General features: G+C 39.1%; 1 protein-coding gene across 6 annotated transcripts in view; it reads right to left on the bottom strand.

Annotated features, from left to right (window-relative positions):
• The window catches only part of CCNG2 (cyclin G2), a 64,592-nt gene extending 47,214 nt beyond the window's left edge, over window positions 1-17,378 (bottom strand). For 2 of the 6 annotated variants that reach the window (XM_081061012.1, XM_081061014.1), the window contains exons 1-2: window positions 16,776-17,378; window positions 13,856-13,950 (exon numbers count right to left, since the gene is read on the bottom strand). The gene's annotated coding sequence lies outside the window, so the exon portion shown is untranslated. Of the gene's footprint in view, window positions 1-13,855; window positions 13,993-14,174; window positions 15,661-16,097; window positions 16,420-16,445; window positions 16,558-16,775 lie in introns of those variants that run through there. The other 4 variants (XM_081061008.1, XM_081061010.1, XM_081061009.1 and 1 more) reach the window with 4 other exon arrangements.
• Between the last annotated feature and the right edge of the window lie 642 nt (window positions 17,379-18,020).

The following is an 18,020-nucleotide window of genomic DNA, read 5'->3' as shown; positions in this document are numbered from 1 at the left end:
TATACATGCATCGTAGGCACTTGTGAAACAAATATAGAATTGTTATAAAATACAATCATTGTGGTATTTGTAGTAATTTTTAAAAGTAAATCTCATTTAAAAATTATGTTTATATTCATGTGCTTATTTTTTATTTTACGATACAGAAAAATGACATTCATGGGCATTTTCTCCCCCAAATAATGTAAATATCCTGGGAAATATAATGATAGTCATTATTATCTTTTGCAGCCTCTGATTTTCCTTCTCTTCAATGGCTTATTCTTTCTGGTTGTAAAACAGGTAAATAATAATAGAAGTTGATGACAAATTCCCCTTAAACGTTGCATACAAAATCTGTATTCTTTTTTTCATACATTGATAATAATTGGAGTCCTTAGTTAATGTACCAAAAAAATCAATAAAGTCTTACTAATTCACTATAGTGGTCACTTATATTATCTCAAAATGTGGTATTCAATCTACTTGAGAATGCAGGTGCTAAAAGGTAGATTCAAGACCTCACCTCAAAAATTCTGATTCACTAGGTTGGGAGTAGATTCAGAAATCTGACTTTTTCCCCCCCAATGTCGGAAGCAAATAACACTCCTACAAACACGTTTTTTTTACGTGTGGGTTTTTTTCCAGCTTTTTGAGATATAATTGACAAAATTGTAATATATTTAAAATATAATGTGATTTGGTATATGTATACATTGTGAAAAGATTCCCACACTCGAGTTAATTCACACATCCATCACCTCGTATATTTACTTTTTTTTGGTGAGAACACTCCTCTCTCAGCAAATTTCAATTATACAGTACAATATTATTAACTATAGTGAACATGTTACATGTTAGATCTTCAGAGCTTATCCATTTTATAACTGTAAGTTTATATACTTTTACCAACCTCTCCCCATTTCCCCCATACCCTAGCCTCTGGTAACCACCATTCTACTTTCTGTTTCTACGGGTTTGGACTTTTTTTTTTTTTTTTTTTTTTAAGATTCCACATATAAGTGGCATCATGCAGTGTTTGTGTTCTCTGTCTGGCTTATTTCACTTAGCATAAGGCCCTCCAGGTTCATCCATGTTATTGCAAATGGCAGGATTTCCTTTATTTTTAAGACTGAATAACGTTCCCATATAAAGAGGGTGCAAAAAAAATGTATACATATTTTAAGAAAGGAAAAAACTGTATTAAAATTACACTGATGGTAACCACTGTGAGCACCTCTTGTGGTTGCAGAAGTCAAACGTGACTTGTATTTATCTTTTGTTATTGGTATATATTGAGCATTACAATTTTAATAGTTTTCCTTTCTAAAAATGTGTATACTTTTTTTGTGTATACACACACACACACACACACACACATATGTAGGTATAATTTTCTTTACCATCATCTGTTGATGGACACTATGCTGTTTCCATACTGTGGCTATTGTGAATAATGCTGCAATGAACACATATCTGTTCGAGATAATGATTTTGTTTCCTTTGGATATATACCCAGAAGTGGGATTGCTAGCTCATATGGTCATTATATTTTTTTAATTCTTGAGGAACCTCCGTTTTGCTTTCCATAGTGGCTGTACCAATTTGCATTTTCACTAACAGCATACAAGCGTTCCCTTTTCTCCACATCTCACCAGCATTTGTTATCTTGTCTTTTTGATAACAGATATCATAACAGGTATGAGGTGATATCTCATGTGGTTTTGATTTGCATTCTCCTGGTGATTAGCGATGTTGGGCACCTTTCCATGTATCTGTTGCCCATATGTACATCTTCTTAGGAAAAATGTCTATTTAGGTCCTTTGCTCATTTTTTCAATTGGATTAGGTGGTTGTTTTGTTTTGTTTTGTTCTGCTATTGAGTTCCTTTTGTATTTTGTATATTAACCTCTTATCAGATATGTGTTTTGCAAGTATTTTCTCCCATTCCATAGGTTGCCTTTTCATTTTGGTGATGGTTTTTTGCTGTGCAGCTTTTTAATTTGATGTAGTTCCACTTGTTTATTTTTGCTTTTGTTGCCTTTGCTTTTGGTGTCAGAGCCAAAACAATCATTGCCAAGACCAATGTCAAAGAGATTTTCCTCTATATTTTCTTCTTACAGTTTCAGGTCTTACATTCAAGTCTTTAATCCATTTTGATAGATCCATTTAATCCATTTGTGTATGGTGTTAGATAGGAGTCTGGTTTCATTCTTTTGCATGTGAATATCCAGTTTTTCCAACACCATTTATTGAAGAGACTATCCTTTACCCATCATATATTCTTGGCACCTTTGTAAAAGAATTAACCATATATGCATAGGTTTATTTCTGGGCTCTCCATTCTGTTCCATTGATCTATGTGCCTGTTTTTATGCCAATACCATACTGTTTTGATTACTATAGCTTTGTAATATATTTTGAAATCAGGAAGTGTGATGTCTCCAGCTTTGTTCTTTCTCAAAATTGCTTTGGCTATTCGGGGATTTTTTTTGTGGTTCTATACAAATTTTAGGATTGTTTGTTCTATTTCAATGAAAAATACCTTTGGAATTTTGATAGAGATTGCATTCAATTTGTATATCGCTTTGGGTAGTATGGGGATTTTAACAATATTAATTATTCCAGTAGTCCAATACAGAATATCTTTCCATTTACTTGTGTCTTCTTCAATTTCTTTCATCAATGTTTTAAAAGTTTTCAGTGCATAGATCTTTCACTTCTTATTTAAATTTATTCCTAATTATTTTTTTCTTTTTGATGCTATTATAAATGGGATTGTTTTCTTAATTTCTCTAATAGTTCATTGTTAGTGTATAGAAATGCAACTGACTTTTGTATATTGATTTTGTATCTTAAAACTTTACTGAATTTATTAGTGATAGCAGGGATTTTAGTGGAGTCTTTAGGTTTTCTATATATAATATCATGTCATCTGCAAATAGAGACCATTTTACTTCCTCCTTTATGATGTGGATGCCTTTTATTTCTTTTTCTTGCCTAACTGCTCTGGATAGAACTTCCAGTGCTATGTTGCATAAAAGTAGTGAGAATAAGCCTCCTTGTCTAAGAATCTGTATTTTAATATGATTGCCATGCTATTTTTTTGCCCAATGAAATTTAAGAACCATTTATTAAAAAGATACCTGTTGTGTTTCTTTTCTCATTTGAAATAGAGACTCAACTTCCCCTTAAGTTTGTCTTGATAATTTTATATTCTTTTTTGCTTTAAAAATGTCTCTAAAACTGTATGAGCTTCAAGCTCCACAGAAACCTCAATCTACTTCTGCTGTAGGTTAATTTGTAATGTACATTTTTGTTTCTAAATAATACCCACAGATCACATAATTCAAAAGAATATGATGAAAAACATGAAAGATTTCAAAAAGAGATGTAAAGAAGCTATGTCCACAATAAGAAGGAATCCAGGGGTTTAGATACACCAGATTTCCAGAAGCTAATACTGCTGTAGAAGAGTCTGAAGCTGCCAATTCTTGAGCGTGAGTGGATGAATGCAAGAGGCAGCAAGTTATCTGGTCATGAGAGGGGCTGACCTATAGTGCCCTTTGGGGAATCCACCCCTGGTACCAGTTATGGTATTTGGTCAGATGGTATTTTGTAACTAACTAGATGTTTAACTGTAACACTATTCCAGGGCTAACTCTGCTCAGCCCAAATTTGGACTGGGGTTAAAAATATACAAAGATTATGTCTATACTAGGTATATCAGTCATCTTCCACTCACAACCTATTCTAAGAGAATCTGCCTTCTACTCTTTGGTCATGCTTGTTTCAGGTGACTCCACTTTCCTGGCTACAACTGATTGAACCAGGGGTAAACCCCAGACTCAGGCTAAGCCAATTAGATTTTCTCATTTCAGAGGTTGGACCAAAATACAGAGATTGAGGCAGTTCACACTGTGCAGAGGAGCTCTCAGCTATGGAAGCATTGGGACAAATATGACACCATGGCAAATCAAAGGCTTAGGTGAGAATTGAGTGAACCTCAAAAGCCTTGGAAAGATCAAAAAATAGATGGGCTAGAGATGGAACAAATGGACATACCCAGAGAAGCAGAGATGAGAGATCGTCTGATCCTAGAAAGCGTAGCTCTTGAATGACTTTCCACTTTTCTGCGAAATAGGACTCTATATTCTGAAATTATATTCCCTGATATCCCCCAAATCCCTTCAATAAATATCCTTCCACCTACATGCATAGAGATGAGTTGAGGGTGTTTCTGTTCCCATCAGCAGAGAACCCTACCAAGACAATGATGTACTTATCAGTCACAGCATTCCGAGCAGTTAAGGAAGGAAACACATCCTGTGGAACGTGCATAAGACTGCAGGGCTTCCCGTGGGATGCAATTAGAGTGTTGAAGCTCAGCCTGGTGGGCATCAAAGAAGCAGGAATCTGAGGGTCAACAGGGCATGAAACTAGGCTGATGAAGACCCCAAACAGGAAGACTTTCCACTGCAAAGTATAAAGGGCATTCAAATTATTGAGATTTTAGCTACCTAGGAAAGGGGTACATTCCGCTTCATAGTTTTACTTGTATTAGTTAAATCTTTAATATGTTATAGTGTTACTATACATTCAGGGTATGGTGGTCAGAGTCATCATTTGGCTCTTTGTGACACTCCATGCTGAGGTTACACTTTTTGCTGTGACAGCGCAGGTATACCACTGTACAATGGACTGAGACAGGTCTAAAAGCTTTTTTTTGCGTTCTTACTACTTCTACCCCTTGCTCCAAATACCAGTAAGAATCTCAAGGGAACTAGGATGGAAGTAATGCATCAGCCAAAGCACCAATTGCTAGCGGTTGCTTTTCAAAAACATTTTGTTAAAGAGATCTGGATCGTATAAGTGTGTGGCAGAGTTTGCGAATTGTCCACAAAATATCCGTTATCTCCCAGACTAATAATGGTTTAAGCTAGATCCAAATATGGCATAATAAATGGAATGTAAGCAGATGTAATATATGCAACTTATGGGTCAGGCGCTTCCTTCACTATTTTCCCTTCAAGTGGGCCTGGAATCAGGATGTGGTGGGGAGCCATTTTCAGACACAAAAATGGAGCCAACTCCCTAAGGATGGGAAGCAACAAGAAGCACAGAGCTGGGTTCTCTGTTATAGAGCCACCACTCTGGTATCTGTATTTTTCAGGCTATCCTTTCAGCCACCTAGCCAGTATCCTAAACAAAGCCATCATTATGCAGACCTTTCAGATGATACTCTCCATGTTTATCGGAATCTGACATAAATATAGGAGAAGAGCACAGAACATGTTTAGACAATAGATACACCACTGCACAATGAACCTATACCAGGGGCAATCAACAGAGGACTGCGAGGTGAGATAGATCCACTAATATCTTAATAGGATCTTCGAATAAAGGAGAGCATTAAAGAATACTTAGGAAAGTGGAAACTCTAAATATTTCCTAAGAATACCTAGGAAAGTGTGAGGAGAGGTACAATTGTAAATTTGATGTAAGGGGAAATAAGGAGAATAAAAACACAAAATAGTTGACAAGAGACAAGAGTTTCTCGATGATGATAGCATTTTGGTTTTTCCCTTGGGGAAGACGTAATTTGGGGTCTCCAAGAACATAAAACCTAGTAAAGCTGAAAGGCCAAGATCCTAGTTATTAGAAAAGCAGTAGAAAGCATTTGCTCTACTTATGTCAGAAAAATTTCATACCAGACCACTGGAAAATGGTAGATTAGCCTATGTGCTATTGGGCATTTGCTTCCTTTCCATCTGGTCTAGTCCAATCCTGGAGAATTTTAAGCACAAGCACAGTCTGACATTGGAATAGATTTTTAAAAAAAGAAAAAGTCCTCCGAATTTAGAACTCTATGACTTTATGAATATTTTCATTCCAGATGTATACAGAAATTTATAATTTTGTTACACAACATATTTGCATAGTTTTTCCCAATTTTCCTTTAAAATTTTGATCACTGTTTATTTCCCAATAGGAGTACTTGTGTTTATAACATTATCTCCTGGTTTTGTGGTCGTCTTGATATTATAATTCAGCCCAAGGACTTGTACTCAGTCAATGCTCAATAAGTATTTGTTGAATCAGAAAGAGTCTCACGTAACTCCAGCTTTTACTAGCAAAGGTGGCTTGCAAACCAATTGATATTATCACTGTCTGTCTGTACTACACAATGTACCATGTTGTGCTTAAAGAATTGATTGCCTTCGAGAATTGATTGCACTCTGAGTCATAAAGAATTTCAAAGTTACTTAAAATTCACTTTTTAAAATGCCTCCTCTTGGATTCTTCCCTATTCAGTAGACCCTATTCAAAAGGCATAATTTCATGAACTTACTGACAAATACAACATGGAATGATGTTGCTATGGCCAGAATACTTCACCCCAGTTAATGATTCTTCCCAGCAGCTTCTCTGAGGATTCTATTCAGAAAAGAGGCTTGACAAAAAAAGCTACTGAATGATACTGAGTAACTGTTTATAAAAACCCAGTTAATTCTGAAAACTGATTTGGTTGATCTAAATACAGAAGCGTTTCTGATAAGAAAAATAAAACTTAGAAAATGAAATAATAAAGACTGATTTCAAATGTAATCTTCAGGTGTAATGCTTTTTCCTTATCTCTTAACCATATTAAATGAAGAGTTGTATTATTATTTATATTAGTAATTCTATTAATGAATAATTATAAGTCAATTATGAATAAAATCTTATGTTCGTACTTCTTTTCCGGCAGAATTTTTCTCTCAAAAAGTAAAACTTACATTTAACATGGGGGCTTTCTTTACTTACGCACTTTAGAAAGAAGGCCACTAGAGGCTCTAATGGGGGGAAGAGAGATAGAGAAAGACAGAAAGAGAAAGAGAAAGAGCGAGAGCGAGAGCGAGAGCGAGAGCGAGAGCGAGAGCGAGAGAGAGAGCGAGAGAGAGAGAGAGAGAGAGAGAGAGAGAGAGAGAGAGAAATTACTTTGGAACTCACAATAGTCTCCATAGGAAGGAAACAGGGGAGGGACAGAGGCTGCCCCCTAATTTCTTTGGGGTGACCTAGAGTAGGCAGGGAACTCTGAGTAGGTACAAGTTAAAGCGTCCAGACACTTCAGGGGTTGGTTAAGTAGTGTCACATTAAATATTACCTGACCCAGTCCCACAGAAGTTGACGAGAGCATAAGAGCTAAGAACAATAAAGAAATATGTCGTAAGTGTTAAATCTTATGTGTTAAACATAAGATTTAACACTGTGAGCTTTATAAAAATAGAAAGCAAGACTGCCCTGTTTAGGAATTCATTGAAAGGATTGTAACACCAGCAGAGAGAGGGTTCCCCATTTCTCTCCACTCCCCTTTTATCTAAAACATCATAGACATTGACAGTCAGGGACCTAATTGAACATCAGCAATGGGGACAGTGATGACTGGTAGGTACAAATGAGGCAGTGACCCCCCAGTGTCATGACAAAGTCAGTAACATCTGAAGAGTGCCAGCAGGGCAGCTGTGCAAAGCAACCAGGCAGAGAACAAAGAGATGGAATTTTTTAATGGCTATCAAAGAGATTGAGTCAACTCTTCTAGGACCCACAGAAGGAAAGGAGGAACTTTGACTGCTGGGAGGATTGGGGGTGCCAGCATTTATACAAGGGGGGGGGCTCAGTGCCAGAAATTCCTATTGTCATTAACACTTACCTGTTGGCTTATATCCCTCACGCTGTGGAAAATGAGAATATGTATTGATTGCAGCAAACTTCACTGAATTTTTAAATGTAAAATGGTTGGCTCAATACAAAGAAGGCCCTCTACTCAAAAAAAATCTTCTGAAAATCTTTCCTAATGTTTGCTTTTACTCTAATTTAACTCCTCTAACATTAGGCATAATTTCAAGATTATGATAAAGGATCCTGGCTTTGTTAGCAGAGGAAATTACATTTTGTCTTGGTTCTGTTTAATGTATATCAAACTAATAAAAGTCAACATATACCACTTGACATTATCATTTTTATAAATTCAGTTTGAATTCAGTGACTATGAGTACTTAGTGAATAACTATTTGGCTTTTGAACAGTTTTAGGAACAAAAGCAGTAATATATTTTAAAGGCAAAAACAAATAGCAAAATACTATGTATAACTATGAAAGCAATATTAGTAACATAGATAGCCTTGTTTTATTCATATGGATAAGATCCAGTTTCAATGACCTTCGCCGTAACTTCCTACAATAAGGAATATGGTGCATGTATTATAATGTATGTAGGAGTAGCTGTCAAAGGAAGCCTGTTCTAGTCAACAATTCTTTGGGTGAAAAAAACCTAACTTAGCATTCAGATCAGCCTTTTAATATTCATTATTTATATGTATATGATAAATTCCTGATAGTGGTCAGGAGGGCAAGTTTCAATGGTCCTATAAAAATTGGTCAGTGGCCCTCTCTAAGAGGCAGGATGGAGAGTATCTGATATTGAGGGAGGAAGGGGTGGTCCCGTAGAATACTGCATTCTTTAGCATATAGGTTGATTCCTTTCACAGTATTTCTCCAACATTATTTTTCCACTTTACCTAACCTTATCCTTAAAGCATTCAGGAGAAGACATATTGGGTTCAAAAATGGAAATTATCATATACTTCAGAGTAGTGGATTTTGGGTTTTGGGGTTTTTTTTTGCTTTTAAATGTAAGTGATTATAAGTATAAGTGAGATTTAAGTCAAAATTAGCTGATCATTTTCTCTGTCGTTGATCCAAAGAGTATTTTGTATGGTTGGATCTTTGGGTCTTAGTATGTGCTGTCACACAGTTCAAATGAATAACATATTAAGAATAGCTTTGTGAAATATGCAAAGGAACATAATCTAAAAAAGGAGATTTTTTTCCTTTGGAATGGATTACTTCAAGAATTTATAGAATACCTCCATAGGCAATCTTTCAAGATAAAATGGGGAAACAATTTTTCCAACATGATTTAGGTTTAATTTTATTAAAGACAAAAAGATAAACTATCAAAATCTTCTCCATATCATTGACATAATATTTGTGTTGATGTTAGAAAATGAAAGAAGCTAGTTTTGGTAAAACCTTCATTTATTCCTTCATGCTATTAATGAAGCCCTTTGCCTATGGCACTAAAGATGGAAATCACACTAAAGTGAGCTTGTAGGATGACAGATATATCAGCGGGGGGTAGGGGGAGGGGGAGGAGAAGGAACGCACGGGGGGGGGGGGGGGGGGGGACGGGACTGAAGAGAGAAAGGAACACAGAGTAGCACAGACACATTAAATGTCCTTTTAGGAAACTAGCATTTCCTTTGCATTGCACTGATGTCTTCTTTCACCCACAAAATCTGCTCACCTAATAGAACTCACTAAACCACCTAGTGGTGTTACCCCTCCCACGGGTGCTTTGAAACTCACAAATTATATCTTGCTGTTCTTAAGAGGGAAAGCTGAAGATGGGCTATATCCATAGAACTGGCTCCCAAACTCATCTATGCTTTACCATCATGTCTCAGCTCCTATTTATGCTACAAGTCCAGTTCTCCTTTCCTTTCCACCTTGTTGTACCTTTTGTGGTATGGTTTTCTAGATTTTGCTTCCTTCTCTCTCCTGGTAGGGTGTATTCACAGACTTTTATCCAGATCACTTTTGAACGGCCTCACAACACACTCCAGCTGTCTCTTAACTGTGTCTTGTCCTCGGTGGGGACCCAGATGGTGGTGGAACCCTAGCAACTTTAAATTATGAGGCTCCAAGAAATATGTTAAAAGTTAAATTATGAGGCTCCAAGAAATATGTTAAAAGTTTCCTGATTTATTTAAGCTACCAAGAGAAGTAGGAAGGTTGAAACAGCTTTTCTTTTATGTACCATCTGCAAAGAAATGATGCCTAAACAATAATTATTACTTTGGAATCACCAAGTCCAGCTGTTTCCACAAGTCCAGTTTGTAGAAACTGGGTTATTTAATTCCCACTTACATTTTTGTCTTCCTTCTTAATTTCATATTTCACACTGGTAGGAGGCATGGCTAATAGAAAGCCTTGAAATAAGGCACCAAAGTGAAAGAAAAAGTTAAGAGAAAAAGATCCAAATAGGAGAGAATAAACAATAGGGAAAAACATTTTTGTAGTGAAAGTCACTGTTTTGAAATATGTGAAAGGCTAATTGCTAAAAATATGTTAACTTGCAAAGGAAAATATTGAAAGCAGAAAATATGTTAATAAAAACCAGATTTGTTATTTGTCAAAACAGGATTGATGATCAAGCACAATAGGCAAATATTCCAAGATACATTCTTTAAAGGAGTTACAATATTCTATGGAAAGACCAATATCAGATGTTCAAAATCATGTCTCTTAGAGCCACTGGTCAACTTCCGTCAATTTACAAACTGCTTAGTCTGGCATTCAGAGACCTTTGCAATCTGAACCCCAAATGATCACTACTGTATAAGGTAGTATGATGGTTAATTTTATGTTATCTTGGCTAGGCCATGGTGCCCAGATATTTGGTCTATAATTATTTTGCATGTTTCTGTGAAGCTGTTCTATTAGATGAGAATTAACATTTATAGTGGTGGACTTTGAGTAGATTACCCTTCATGTGGATGGGCCTCATCCAGTCAGTTGAAGGCCTTAACAAAGATTGACTTCCCCTAAGCAAGAAGGAATTCTGCCAGCACATATCCTTTGGATGCAAACTGCAAATCTTCCCTTCATCTCCAGTCTGTCAATCTACTCTGCAGATTTTGGACTTGCCAAGCCTCCATAATCATGTGAGTCAATTCCTTAAAAGAAATCTCCCTCCATCTCTCCATATAGATGTAGCTATGGATATAGATATGTATAGACACATCCTTTTCTATTTTTCTGGAAAACCATGCCTAATACAGGTAGGGATAAGATCATGATTCTATAATCAGAAATATAGGTTCAGGACCTGGATCTGCCATTTCCTAACTGTATAATATATGTCGGGAAAGTTACTTTACCTCCCTAAGCCTCAGTTTCCTCATCTTTAAAAGGGCTTTAACAATAATCCCCCCAATTGTCTAGCCATGCTAGATTATATGCCATGTAATTTAGTATCTCTAATTCCTGCTTCTGCTCCTCCCTTGCCTGTCATAAATTTGTTCCTTTCTACTTAGTTAAACCTCACTTTTCCTTTCATACCTGTGGTGGTTTTAAAAATATGTTCACAAAAATCTTTGACGTTCTTCCCTTCAAGTTTAATTCTCCTCCCTTCAGTATAGGCTGGACTCAGTGAGTTGCTTAAAATGAATAAAATATGGCAGAAATGAGAGTACATCATTTCCCAGATTCAATGACTTGCAACTTCCATCCTGGTGTTTCTCTCTCTCGCTCTTTCATTACTTGTTATGGAAAAGCCAACTGCCTGGTCATCAGCAGCCCTATGGAAAGTCCCAGAGGCAAGGAACTGAAGCCTCCTGCCTACAGCCACATGACTGAACTTGGAAGCAGCTCCTCCAGTTCCTTCACGATTTCAGCTCCAGCCAACAACTTCACTTTAACCTCATGAGACCCTGAACCAGAACCACCTAGCTGAGTTCCAGTTCTTGAGCCTCAGAAACTGTGCGATACTAAAAACTTGTCTTATACAGCTAAGTTTTGAGGCAATATGTTATACAGCAAATTATTAACGCCACATTTAGTTCAAGTCTACAAAAGACTTCTGTGACCAACACATAGAACGTCTCCTTTCTCGGTTTCTCCAAAACATTCAGCATTAGTATTATAAAACTTTTCATGTTATATTAACAATGTTTGCTTGTTTTGTCTCACTTGCAAGACTGAGAGCTTCTTGAGGGTGGCCCATCTTTAACTGCATTAAGTGGGAATAAAATAATCAAAGTAAGCCTGGCACATAAAGGACTCTTATAACAGTTAAGGTGACAATTAGTGTTTCTTATGTGTTGTATGTTGTTCTAAGCCTTTTGCAAATATTATCCTATTTAATCCTCATAAAAACCTAGGAGCTATATTATTACCCTCATTTTACAGATGATGAAACTGAGTTCAGGTTATAGGGAAGCTGATTAAATTGCTCATGGTCACACAATTAGTAAATGTTGCTGAATTAAAGAATGAATGAAAGTGTCTTATAAACAGGACTATATATGATTCACTTTAGAATCTCTTTACAGTGCCTAGTCCAGCATGGCACTGGGTCAAATACTGGGGATGCCAAAAAAATGGATACAAGTGGACACTTTTGTCAATGTTGCTCAAGCAGTAGTTCGCCGTAATCAGAAGTGTGTGGACCCTGATGGTAACCACTTTGAGCACCTCTTGTAATTGCAGAAGTCAAATGTGACTTGAGTTCATCTTTTGTTATCGGTATATATTGAGTATTACAATTTTAACACAGTTTTCCTTTCTTAAAATGTGTATGTATATTTTTTGGCACGCTCCGTATTTACTAAATCACTGACTGGTAATAAAAGCAGCTTAGTTATGTGAGAAGGAAGTCTTGGAAACCCTGACTGTGGATAATTTAAATTGATTCCCAAAACATAATTCTTTTCCTTTACTGAGAAGAAATAATGGCTACAGTAAACGTATGTTGCGAAGAGACTAAAAATACACTTCGGAAGATGTTTACATTTCTCTCCACACCTTCCCCACAAACGCTTGACAAGAAATAGTTCGGTAGTTTGATCACATAAGATGTATAAAAAGAATTTTTTTTTTCTGAATTTACTAAATTTCACGGTTCAAGATGCAAAAGTTTGTGAAAGAGTAAACGGTATTCTTTTAATGGTATATTTTTCTTCTAACACCACCAAAAAAGGAACAAAATGTTTCTACTTTTGATTTACAAATTTCCAGTAGGTAGCTGCTATTTGATTTCTGAGCCTCCTCTTAATAAAGCATGCGACCAATGATCCCTCCTGGTGACGGTTTTTCTAAGTAAGTACCTAAATATGAGAAGCATAAAGCCAGTTTTCTTTTGGAGTTGGCCAAAGTCTAGAAAGTAGCTGAGACTTCCTATTTTAGAATTTTTGAATTGTTATCTCTGAGTGCTTCCTCCCCACTCAGTAAGTAGGAGGTCTTTATATTATTTGGCGAATGGAGACTCCTTTTCTCTTGATATCTAGGTATTTGAGACGTTTATCCTCTTACATTCTGTCTCTGTAGAAACTAATGAAAACAAATATATTTTGGGAGCTGTAAGAAGGATCCTTAGGTGTTGGCAGATATGAAAGATAAATGATTTTAATGATAATAAATGACTTCCTTTGTTTCGGTAGGCCTTAGTTTTTCTCCTGCAAGTACCTTCATAAATTGTCTGCTGGGAACATTACCCTAAAAATTCCATTTAAGACAAGACTAGAAATTTCTGTTATTAAAGATTAAATAGCCTGGTCTTCTATACTCATAAAAATATAAGCAGTACATTTCTAATTATTTTTCTTGAAAGATTAAGGCAAGCAAACGAACGACTTTGTGCTCATCAACTTGATTCCCTTTCTTTTGTTTTAGACTCCTGGAGGGGGTCTCAATTTGTCCTTTTTTGCATTTCAGAACAGAGCCTTTATTATCACAGCACATTGTTTCTCAGGTGCTTCCTCACTCTGCCATTCTGCACCTGAAGCAAGGCATGTTTATATTTCAAGACTCAATATTCCAGTCATGAAATAAAATCAGTCTAAAAAATTCTAATAACCTCTTTTCAAGCAAAAATCAACTCTCTAGAAACGAATATAAACTACTTGTTAAAAATGCCTTTAAAAAAATTTTTGTTCCAAGATTAAAGACAGGCCAAAAATAACCTTAGGATGTGTATTTTTGTTCGAAGATTTAACGCAAGCCAGAAATACCCACCGGGTGAGGCAGTAAAGGATAGTGATTGAAAGCGCACCTGACTCTGGAGGCAGACAAGCTGGGCTTGAATCCTGGCTGTGCCTCTCCAAGCTGTGTGACCAATCTTGTGGATTTACTTGACCTGTTTATCTTCTGCAAAATGGAGACAACAAAAATACCTTCTGTAGAAAAGTGCTGTGGGGATAAAAATGAAAGAATGCAATAGAAGTGTAACACATGGTACATAGTGAATAAAAAACATATTTTAGTTCTTATTATTCTCAAATGCCATGTAGAAAAGTAGTTTATTTTTACTCATTAGGACATAAGGGAAACATTCCTAAAATTTTTTAAATGAAGAAATATGAATGCCTTACCAATATATGGATATTAATATGTTTTCTTTATATGCCTCATTTTCTTCCAAGGGAATTTCAAAGGCTTTCCATTGTTTACAACTACAATTCATTGTAAAAGCAATATTACAGTTACTAAGAAAAAAGAGATATCGATCAAAAGTAAGGTCTTATAAGTGAATAGTGAAGAAAAAGAATGTCCTTTTTTTTTTTTTAGGACAACTGGAACTTGTTCCTTATCACCTATTAATTGCTTGTAATTATACTTATAGTATTGTAGATTAAATTGTCACTGGCAATCTCAGAGGCAGTAAGACAGTTTTAATAAACCTAAACTTCAAACATGATAAGTATATAATGAAGTAGGAGCTCTTAAATATTCCCAGTTACATTTTAATTGGTTCAACCCCTCTGCCTAACAATTTGGTAAATTGGTAGTCACCAAAAGCCTTAAAACTGTAAATACCATTACACCCAGGAATAATCCAGAAAGGTTATGCATGAAGATATTAATTGTATTTTTTTCATTTTTTGGGTAACATTTGAAGTGTACAACTCAGTGGATTTTAGTGTATTTAGAATTGTGCAACCATCACCACAATTGATTTTAGAACATTTTCTTCCAAAAGAAACCCAACAAACACCCTTTAACTATCATCCCCCATCCCATCTCTGCCCCCAGTCCTAAACAACCACTAATCTACTTTCTGTCTCTACAGATTTGCCTATTCTGAACATTTCATATAAATGAAATCATTATGGTAAGTAAAAGAAACCAGTAACAAAGACGGCACATTATATGGTGTCAGGTTTCATCCATGTCACCCCACGTATCAGTACCTCCTTTTAAATGGCCAAATAATATCCCATTATGTAGACAGATATACCATATTTAATTTATGCATTCATCGGTTGGTGGATATTTGTGTTGTTTCACCCTTTGACTATTATGAATAATGCTGTTGTAAACATTCATGTACAAGTTTTTGCGTGGACATGTTTTCATTTCTCTTGGCTACATATCTAGGAGTGGCATTTATATTATTATTGGATTGAAAATCATGGTCCAATTATGTAATTATGCTATACTCTCAAAACCAGTATGCAGAAATGCCACACTTTCAAGAGTATTATGCAGGAATGTTGGTTATATAGAAGACCACATAGCAATACGGAAAAAGGCTACACGAAGTGAAAAAAAGCAGAATACAACCAACCCACTGAAAATCCTTCTTGGGCTTCTCATACCCTGCTCTGTCCTATGGTTCTAGGGACCTCCGCTCTCACCCCCTCAAGTTCTTTCAGAGATTTTTAGACCGAGTCACCTTCAGAGCCTTTGCACATGTTGTTTCCTATGCCTGTATCACTCCTTCCCTGCTTCTTTGCCCAGTGGTTTCAAATCTCATCTTAAATGTCACTTCCTCAAAGAAACCTTCTCTGATACCCCTAACTACCTGGGGTTAAGGTTTCCATAGCAGCCTGCAATGTCCCATCTTAATACTTTTGATACTGATAATTGTTTATTCAGTCAGTAATGAAATACTGAGAGCCTTTTACATGTAGGGAGACAGGGTGAAACAAAACATGGAAGATCCGTGCAATCCTAGCCTTTATATGCTATGGAGGGAATACAATGTACAAGTAAACAAATCAATATATGGGGTAATTTTAGATAGTGATAATTAGCTGAATGTTTATTCTCTGTTTGGATTGTAAATACCATGAAGATAGGAGTCATTTCTGTCTCGGTTACTTCCAGTTCGGTTACTTCCAGTTCGGGAGAGCTTAGCACTGGGTCTGGCCCCCCCGAATAAAGCTCAACACATTTCTTAACTTTCCGTAATTCTACGTGTTTATAATTAAAACAATTAAAAGACGAGCAAAAATTACTATAGGTGAGTAAAAGAGCCCCCAAATAAAACGCATTTATATATCACCACACACTCGTTAAAGACTTGGCAATAAAATCTGGTCGGAAATACTCAGATGTGTTGGTTACGTGGATACAATTCCCTTGGCGCGTTACCAAGCAGGTTCCTGGCCGTCAGCAGTATAATTTACCGTTTTAAAAGAGGCCTTAAGCAAAAAGGTGCTCAAGGATACAAGCCCCCAATTTCCCTATTTTAAAAGCGCTTTGGAATCTCCCTGCACCCAGGACGTGGCAGCGAAAACACCGCAATTCTTTTTACACGTCAATGGTAAGAAGAGAACACCTAATTTCTTGCGAGGTCAACAAAGGATACAAGATTTTACACAGCAGATCACCAGCCCTTTCCCAATAAATCCTCCTACCAGCCCTAGAGACAAGTAGGTTGGATAAAACCGGGCAGGTAGCTCTAGATTTCGGCCAGAGGAGCAGCATCCTGACAGCCCAGCACCCCCGAGCCAACCGCTCAGCCGCCCGTCGGCCCCGGCACGCATGCGCAGCGCACTCTCCGGCCGCCGCACGCCTCTTCCCGGGAGCTGACGGGGCGCTTACGTCACCGCGCGAGTCACACGGACACTTCCGCTCCACCAAGGAAATGAGTCCACGCACCTTGGCTTTTCCTAACCCCCAGAAAACGTCCTCTGTGCTTCCGCCCCAATGTCAAAGGCTTCTCCAGCCCGTCTCCCATAGCCCACCTTTCGGCCGGACCTCCCTGCACGTTCGCTGGCCGGGGAAGGCAGAGGGGAGGAAACGGAGCGAGAGACGGACTCAGCGTTGTTTACAAGGCTGACTACTCTAGGAATCGGTCCGCGAGGGCGGAGCCGAGGAAGCCGGCACTTGTTCCTCCTCCCTCCTCCCTAGACTTCCCCGCGAGCGGACGCGGCAGCGCCTCTGTCTCGCTTTTTCTTATTTTCTCCCCTTTCCCCTTCCTTTTTTTTTTTTTTCTTTTTTCCTTTTTCCCCCTTCCTCCCTTCCACCATTTCCCCTCGGAGGTGCATCCCCCGGGCAGGGGCAGAGCCGGTCTCACCCCCCGCCTCTCCCCGGCCCCCGCCGCCCTATGGCGAAAGGGAGCCCCCTCCCCACCCGGGCACAAGTGGCGGTGGTTGGAGGAGCGGGACTGGCGGTGGCGGCCTCAGCTGCACAGGCGTCATGGAACTAGTTCGCTGACCCCCCGGCTGCAGCCGTGCGTCCCGCGCCCGCGCCTCCCGGCCCGCTTTCCCCTCTTCTCCCTCCTCAGTCGGCCCGGTCCTCGTCCTGCGCGCCCCGCCGCCGCGCGCTGAGGAGGATGAGGTGGTAACGGGCTCCCGGATGACCCCGCGTCACCGCTGTGAAGCCTACTGCTCTGCCTGGGAGGAGGAGGAGGAGGAGGAGGAGGAGGAGGAGGAGGAGGAGGAGGAGGAGGAGGAGGAGGAGGAGGAGGAGGAGGGGAAGGTGAGCGAGCGGGGCGGGGGGCTCGCGCGTCCCCGCGACCCGCGCGCGCCGCCCACGGGGAAGCGCCGGGGCCGCGCGCTCCCGGGCCCGCCCCGCGCATCCGCGCCCCGCGCGGCCGCCCCGGAGGGGAACCTTCCTGCCGCCCGCGCTTCCCCTCCGCGCGGTGCCGCCGCGCACCTGCCCGGTTGGAGGGGGCTCAGCCGACTTCCCTGTCGGTCCCGTGTTTCTGTGTGTGCGACTGACTTTTTTGTGGGACCAGCACACCGAGCCGGTGTCCCGCACAAAGAAGGGGACACGCTCCCACCCGTAGGCTTGAGCGCGCCTGCGGGAGCGACAGGAAGATGAGTCGCTCGGCCACACGGAGGGGACGCCGCCTGACCGGGGTGGCCCGCCAGCGCGGCGGGGACTCGGCGAAGGGGCGCGTTATCCAGGGGTGGGGAGGCTGGACGGGAGGTGAGATCGGGGTTGCCGCCTGACGGGCGGGTTGGAAAAGAGCGAGATTTTGTGAA

The sequence above is a fragment of the Rhinolophus hipposideros genome (assembly GCF_964194185.1).
Source record: "Rhinolophus hipposideros genome assembly, chromosome: 1".
Taxonomy (NCBI): Eukaryota; Metazoa; Chordata; class Mammalia; order Chiroptera; family Rhinolophidae; genus Rhinolophus; species Rhinolophus hipposideros.
Note: the sequence above shows the minus strand (reverse complement) of the source record. Positions and strands in the feature narration are given on the sequence as shown.